The following is an 8,875-nucleotide window of genomic DNA, read 5'->3' on the forward strand; positions in this document are numbered from 1 at the left end:
AGACACAAACACAGGAGAGTGCTACATTTTGCATGCTGACTTTTTATTTTCACCATCCAGTTCAAAAACACACACACACACACACACACACACACACACACACACCGAGCCCCCTGAAGCTATATGACGGCGTGCCAACTCCGCCCTGTGTGCTTGTGCATTCACCTACTGTTTTGGCCCGCTAACGGCCCCCTGGCATTGCGAGCCAGCCAGACCACCCTGACCGCCCTCCTCTCACCATCCCTCCATCTTCTCCTTTCCCCGAGCCAGCCAGTCAGGCTCAATGTGGCTTTACTTACTGCCGTAACGACACCTCACATTGCCCCACTTCCACCTTAAGAGAATGAGTAATCAACAAACCGGGAGCCATTTGCCGACTGTCAGTCAAATCCAGGACTCCGCTACGCTATCAGTCCTCCGCCCGTCACCAAGCCCTCCTTCCCTTCCTTCCTCTCCTCTAATACCAATTTAAATTGTTCAACGTGCCTTTCCTCCCGCTGCCATTATTCAAAAAGATCATAATAGTTTTCCCTGTGCCCAAAGCACAAAAATCAATTATTTCCCCACAAAGACTTGAAAGTACTTAGCGCGGGCCTGCGAGGGGAAAAGCTGTGGGTTATATCAAATTGAAACTGCACTCATTACACAGGCACACAATTAGTTACCTCTGGTCTGCCTGCCGCTCTTTAATTTCCGAAACGGCATATCTGTATTATAACAGAAACAAGCATGCAAATGCTATTGTTGGGGATTTAGAGAAATCAATAGGACGGCTGGCGAGAGGCGTTTGGTGGCGCTGTCACTCAAAATCTGCTGCCGGCGACTGATAAAGGTCTGAATTCAAATTAGCGCCAAAGCCGGCCAGTGACATCAGAAGTGACATCCGAAATAAAAGGGACGGCTTCATGATATATGTAATTATTCTCCTCGCATTTGCGCTCCATTTTTTTTTCTTCACTCTCCCTCCTCTTCCCTCCCCTCCCTCGTTCTCTCTTTTTCCTCATTGTGTGTACTTGTGTAACTGTGTTTTGCATAAAGGGATTAGGAGTGCCTTAATGAGAAACTGTAATTGTTTTTTCAGCCTCGCTCTATGGATATGTTCACATGTGTGTGTGTGTCTGTGGATATTTGCGCACGGGGAGACAGACTGGAAATATGTCTTGAATGAATGTGCCTTGTTTAATGCAAAATGAATACAGTATTGAAATAATATGTTTTCTTTCTCTTCCATATCAGAGGACTATTGGTGTGAAAGCTAGGAAGGTCTGGGAGAAAACTATGTTATGAAATACATTTCCCCACAATAATGAGCCAAGAGCTGATACTGAACAATGAAAAACATAACCAGCCTCGGCTTCAGTTTGTCTCAGATACCAAATTATTGACATCTTTTCATTTTCAGTCTTACCAAACTTTTCTGCTTTGCAGAAATCCTGATAAGGTATAATAGCTACCAACACAGCTTGAGCAAATACATGAGTGTACCGTAGCAATGTGTTTAACACGGGATATTACACACTGGGAACCATTCATCAGCGGGGTTTTTTTCTTTCCTTTAGTCAATGTTGATAAGCTGAAATGCTGAACTGAAGTCTCTTTAAAGCACAAGCTGTGTTTCAAATGTTGTAACGACTGTAATCTGTGGCTGAAATGTTTTTCACAAATTTAAAGTATTCATCTGTTAAATAACATATTTAAGCATGGCCTGAATACATATTTAATAAGGCTGTCAATCGATTAAATTATATAATCGCTATTAATCGCAAATTAATCACACATTTTTTCTCACCTATCATACATTTATCAACATGGGAGTGGGAAAATATGCTGCTTTATGCAAATATATGTATATATGTATCAATAAACAACACAAAACAATGACAGATATTGTACAGAAACCCTCACAGGTACTGCATTTAGCATAAAATAATTTTCTCAAATCATAACATGACAAACTGCAGCCCAACAGGCAACAACAGCTGTCAGTGTGTCAGTGTGCTGACTTGACTATGACTTGCCCCAAACTGCATGTGATCATCATAAAGTGGGCACGTCTGTAAAGGGGAGACTCGTCGGTGTTAGGGGCGGGCCTTGGGGGGTCCAGGCCCGTCCAAACAGGTCACTGTGCCCCCTCAGCTGAACTTTCTCCAGACAAAAAATATAAACTGAAATACTTTTACAGCTATAAGTAATATTAATTCATACAGTTTGGTAATGGAAGGACTTAACACTGCAATGCAAAATAAAGCTTAAAACAGTGATAGTTTGCATTTAGGAAACAATTTCTTATTGTACTAGCAACCCCCCCGCCCTAGCCAATTGAAAACAACTGCCATATCCGCATTATATAACCAGACACTGGGCATGATCTCACTCGAAAATTGCGAAACGAATGGAAAGAAGTTGTGTTGAGGAGATTGTGCGCTCACAGCCGGAGACTCCAGCTGTTCTATTGGTGAGTTCATACTGTAAATCCACCCATGCACCTTGGTGAACTGTCTCTCCTGCTTTGTAGTATAGGCTACACTGTGAGTGGCATTATTTGCAGGTTTTTACTTGTGGCTATACCTTTCTGGATGAACGTGCATATGGTTGTAATTGCATACCGGTTCTCGATGTGGCTTAAAGATGTTGTTTATCCTTTAATTAGTTGTGTAACCGGTGAAAGTGTCCCAATGTTATAGGTTTATTAATGCAAAACATTTCATTCCCCCTGTGTATCTAAGTTTATAACCTTGTGTTTTTGTTTTCCGCTTGTGCGCATAACAAGTGACACTATGTAGATGAGCGCCTGAGCCTAGTTTATTTCTTTCATAACACATGATAATGTGAAGATGGCCCGATGTTATAGGTTTATTAAATGCAAAACATTTAACGGATTTCCCGCTGGGCAACTTAGTTCATAACCTCTGTTTTTGTGGACGTAATAGCATGGGTATGCGTGAAACATGATAATGTTAATTATACACTTAATAATGACTATGTGAGGTGAAAAATCCCCCCCTCCCCCCATGTCAAAGTTGATTGCCCCTCTGTTCCTAATGCTCTGGCGCCGACCCTGGTAAAGGGGAGACTCGTGGGTACCCATAGAACACATTTTCATTTCTATCTAGAGGTCAGAGGTCAAGGGACCCCTTTGAAAATGGCCTTGGCAGTTTTTCCGCGTTATTTTGGAGCATTATTTAGCCTCCTTTGCGACAAGCTAGTATGACATGGTTGGTACCAATTCCTTAGGGTTTTTTAGTTTCATATGATACCAGTATTTTCTCTTCTAGCTTTAAAACTGAGATTGCGTTAATACGTTAAAGAAACTAGTGCAGTTAAAACAAATTTGCATTAACACGTTATTATCGCGTTAACTTTGACAGCCCTAATATTTAAATATATATTTAGTAAAGTTGGCCCAGGGTTAATTAAGGAACACATTCACCTTCAGATAGATGTCGTCACTTTCTGTGTGCCTTCCAGGAGTTACAGTATTTCGTAATGAAGTGTTGTCAATTACTTTTTAGTGATCATATATTTTAACAACTTGCTTCATTTATGCCTATACTTCTGTCAGCGATTTCCCACATTTCCCAGAATGCCTTTTAATAAGTCACTTAAAGAACAACAGCGTCGCAAGTTTTCTCACTTGAGGGAAGTTGAGAGTGGAGAGACAATAATGCTTTAATGTGATTTTGTTAAACAAGGGCATCATTTTAACTTAAGAGGAGACATCCACTGGGAACTCTTCAAGCCACTACAATTATAATATTTCACAACAGGAGGGTGATGCTCTCAATGGGAACATACCGCATACCATATGGAACCCTTTGGGACTCAACATGACATCCTGACCTGAACAGTGTGTTGAGAAAAGGTCATGTTAGCTGTAAATTCTAATGTGGTCATCGGAAAAATAATCACTGTCACTGATGGTTGATTTAAGAGGTGGGCAGACTGGGTTTTCTCTCTTAAAATAAATCAGATGTTGAAATTAAGATTCAAATTTGAGCCCAAAAAACAAATTTACAACTTTTTAAGGACCTGCAGACATCCTGTCAACAAATAACTCCCTCCTTATTTACTATCCATCCATCCATTGTCTGTAACCGCATAGCCTGTTCAGGGTCGCGGGGGGCTGGAGCCGATCCCAGCTGACATCAGGCGAAGGCGGGGTACACAGGGCTGATAGTTCACGCTCACATTCACACCTACGGGCAATTTAGAGTCAACAATGAACCTAACCTGCATGTCTTTGGACTGTGGGAGGAAACCAGAGAACCCGGAGAAAACCCACGCTAACACAGGGAGAACATGCTAACTCCACACAGAAGGGCCCGAGCCGGGTTCAAACCTGGAAATCTTTTGCTGTGAATCCACTGCACCACCGTACCGCCCTTTATTTACTATATATTGCACTTTTTTCACTCCCTTAATGAATTTGAATTGTGAAATATATACACTATACAGTATAATGACCTCAAAAATTCCCACATCCAAATAAAACAGTGGTTTCTCGGGCATGTACACTACTTACTACTAATATCCCACAATGCAATGCTTCTCATTTTGTGAAAATGAAAAAATACTGTTGTATGACACTACACCTGTCAGTGATGATGCAATCAGTAAACACGTGGTTAAAGTTGTGTTACAAAAAACTTGCTTAGGTTTAGGCAACAAAACCACCTAGTTAGGTTTAGAGGGAAAAAAATCATAATTTGGCTTAAAATGACTACATTTGTAAAGTGAAAGTGAAACTTAAAGGTCTGATATATTTACGAATTAACTGAAAAAACAATGTATAGGCTGTAACAAAAATAATCCTTCTCACTTCTGCCTAACTAGAAGTGTCTTGTGGTGTCTGTTTCTGCAAAGACCCTGCAGCCCTCTGCCTGGATTTTCTCTTTTCTTATTATTTTGCTTTACTCTGGATGCTTCTGGGCATCTGTAAACAGCCTTTGTGTCCCACCTGGGGGTGTAACCTCCAGCCAATAACAGAACGAAGGGTGTGCAGCCCATTCAGATGGTCAAATACCGACGCTTTGTCACGCCCCTCGGCTTCTGATACCGACTCACAAGTCCCCCTTTACTCCGTTAGATACAAAGCGGCCGTATTTAACGGATGAGAACGGGTTGTGTTATGTTCATGTGTTCCAGTGATCCCTCGCTCCTCTCTGTGCTGTGAGTGCAGCTATGATCGGTGTGTCTGTAGTTTGACGAGAGCAGCGCTGAACCACAGCCAGCAGACAGGAAGTGTGCATTAGGCTTGTCTCGGTAGTCGGTGTTACCGGTGTTACACGGTAGTCGGGCACACACCGATTACATTACGTACCCACCGCCCTGTTTTGCTTTTTTTTACAGAAAAAAAACATTTAACTTAGTTAATTTTGCCGTATCAGCGCCATGTTATCAATACAAAGTTGGACGACGGACTCTAGAAACTGACAGTGAATGCATCTGCTCCATATGGAGTATCAGCTCAGAGTACCAGGTGTCATATTTCACTCACACACGACGAGAGAGAGTTGACAGACAAGACGAACGAAGTGAAAAGCAAAGCGTCTATTTGGCAATATTTAAGATTTAAACCCAATGCAATAAGGGAACCATAACGTTAATGAGGCAATCAGCATGAGGAGGACGGTGCGGTCACAGCCGGTGTGCGCGGCGCAACAGACCTCTGCGGCCCCGCAGAGAAAGCTGGACCGAAGAGGCCAGACACACCGCCACCTCACGTTAAAGATCGAAATAAGCGCTCTACATATATTGACTGTCATCTTCTCTTGTAAAATGTCCTGTGTAGTCGGTAACACCGGTGTTATCACAAGTTTATTAACCAGTGGGAAAATGTCCTCACTGTCACATCCCTATAGCCTGCATTCATTAGAAATACGGCAACTCGACTCCTTCCTGCAGAGTTGTGCGGAGTTAGTTGTGTGTTTATTTGTTTTTTGAGAGCATAACCGCTATGAAATAATCAGAAAAATAACATTTTATTTCTTTGATTTGCTGAATTGTTCGCCGCTCTCTCTCTTCAGTTTCTCTAAAACTCACTCGACCATTGCTGCTCTCCCTCTCCCTCGCTTGTTGAGCTGTGGAGGTGTGACCAACTTTGAATGCTGCTAGTGTACAAATAGGAACCGACAACGGTTACATATTATACCTTTAACGTTGTGAACACAAAGACAAAAAAGATGTTGGTTTCACAGGGGACACTGGATGAAAGCCCTGTGTTTGTTGAACCCATACACCACCCATCCCACCCTCCCTATTTGTTTTTTTTCTGTCTTGATACTACGTCACCGCTTCTCTGAGCGTCTAATATTGACGCAGATGGGTTTACTGTACGTTGTAGTTACTTGTTAGCTCGGTGCATCTCATAGAGACGCTAAAGCGTCCCATGCGCGTCGGTATCAGACGCCTAGGGCCGTGATAAAGTGTTGTTATTTAACGCCCTGGGAATGAGGGCTGTATATGCAGCATGAATGCCAGAGAATCCATCTAAGTTATAAAGCTGACATACGCATCAATTAAATGTAGTTTAAATATGAAGTAGCTACAGAATCACCTGTGAATTTTTCTCCCTGATTCAAACTTCTGAGTATATCACGAGTCAGGGGTACACGGTTGGTGGGGGCCAAAATTCTTTCCCACAACTGAAAAAAAGGAAAAATACCTGAGGCTTGATTCCCAGCAGCGGTTCCTCTGGTTTAGATGTCCAACTAAACGAAGGTGGGACGCCAGTGAGGGATAATGTCCTTGTCACCACAGTATCGACTCCTACTGGTTGGACCACCTGCACAGAGGGAGAAATGGAGGGGATGGTAGGTGAAAACAAGCGGCTGCAGACACTGTACATCACAGAGGTAGAAAATATCTGTCAGAACCTTTCCCAGGCTAACAGTGGAGTTTGAAGGGATGTGGGCCACGGTGCAGAGGAACTGGGATACTTTTGGAGGTTGAGATTGTCACGGGCACTTGATAAAGTTAATTGAAGGGGACTAATCATTTTAACGAAATTACTGGGGCTGACATGTCTCCCTGTCTTCCTGTAAAACTATACATCTACTCAGTATTAAGTGCAAGGCTGGATTATACCTTTAACCAGGTTATCAAGAAGTCATTGAGCATTAGAGTACGTAAAATGGGGCAACATTCACACACTGTCTATCACATTTTCCTTGACCTGTGATACTGACAACATTACCTCACTTAATGTGTCATAAAGATGTTGATCTTGATGTTATTATACATATTGTAGTTGATAGAAATACTGCTCGCTGTGACCCCACTCCAGCATAGTGGAAGGCCCTGCATTGCATGTGTGCATGTGTGAAGGGAGGGTTATAGGAGACATTTTAGGTTAAGATGGTTTTGTGACCTGACCTGTACCTTTAAAATATCAGTCAATTTCTGGATTTCCAGCTAGGGCTGTGCAATTAATCAAATTTCAATTACAATTACGGCTTCCAAAGATCATGAAAACAAAATAATCAAAGTAAAAAGATTATCGCGCCACATTCCGTTTTGCAAAGATGCTCTCGTTTTGTCTTGTGTCATAAATCCAGAACACCCCTTTCCTTTACAGCGGTGCGCTTTGGCCCCGCTCAACGGGTCAGGGGAAAGCCGCTGGTGTCAGAGGATCCCCTCGTGGGAAGTCTCCCCTCGTGGGATGTCTCCCCTCGTGGGACGAGGCCCCCCGCCAGGCGTATTGGTGGTACGCCACGACCAGTTCTAGGGGTGAAGGTGGCGCTTTACAGCACCCCTCGCCCTCGCCTTGCCGCTTAGTGCTCACTGTGCCCTGTTTACCTGGGGGAGGGGCGGAGCTCCCTGCTCCTGGTACAACTGTCAACCGGGACGGACTGTCCTCAATGAGTTTTTTGCCGTGTCATTACCATTCATATCTATACAAGCAGTGTGTGCACAAAGTTGTTCATAGATCTAGCTTCTTCATTTTGCTCTCAAAGTGCACCAGATTGATGCATTGAACTGTAAAATGTAGTCTTCAAAATGTTCTTTCTAAATACACGATGTTTCCAAAGTCAGTAAGTGTGGTTAATAATCTTGATTTCAAAATTGACCAAAATAATTGTGATTAGGATTTTTGCCATGATCGAGCAGCCCTAATTCCAGCTCCTCTCATCTCCTCTCCTTTCCTTTCCACTCCTCTCATCTCGACTGCTGTCCTCTCATCTCCTCTCCTGTCCTGTCCTTCCCTTTCCTCTCCTCTCTCCTTCCCTCCTCTCCTCTCCTCTCCTCCTGTCTCCTTTCCTGTCCTCTCCTCTCCTCTCGTCTGCTCTCCTCTGCTGTCCTCTTATCTCCTCTCCTCTCCTGTCCTGTCCTTCCCATTCCTCTCCTCTCCCCTTCCCTCCTCTCCTACTGTCTCCTCTCCTCAGGTCTCCTTTCCTGTCCTCTAACTCTCCTCTCCTCTCCTCCTGTCTCCTCTCCTCTCCTCTCCTCTCCTCTTGTCTCCTTTCCTCTCCTCTCTTCTCCTCTCCTCTCCTCTCCTCTCCTCTCCTCTCCTCTCCTCCTGTCTCCCCTCCTCTCCAATCCTCTCGTCTCCTCTCCTCCACCCCTCTTTCCATGCTGTGATGCTCACTTTGGAAGAGCGGAGCGATCAGCCATATTTCTGCCTTGTTCCGGAAACAAAGCCCTCTGCTCTGGGCTGGGCCAGAATGAAGTGGGGCAAAGTATGCAGGGGAGGGGAGAATGTGCCCTTTGTTGCCCCCCCTGCCCCATTCTCTCTATCTCTCCATATCCTGCCTCCCCCTTACTCCCACCCCTGCTAGTCCTCTAACACTGAAGGGAATGGCGAGGGAGGGGGGGTGGCTGGTTCATTCAGCATCGGTTAAACGTTTTCACAGCGGCACAATGCCGGGGCGGAGTA

The sequence above is a fragment of the Sebastes umbrosus genome, chromosome 10 (assembly GCF_015220745.1).
Source record: "Sebastes umbrosus isolate fSebUmb1 chromosome 10, fSebUmb1.pri, whole genome shotgun sequence".
NCBI lineage: Eukaryota > Metazoa > Chordata > Actinopteri > Perciformes > Sebastidae > Sebastes > Sebastes umbrosus.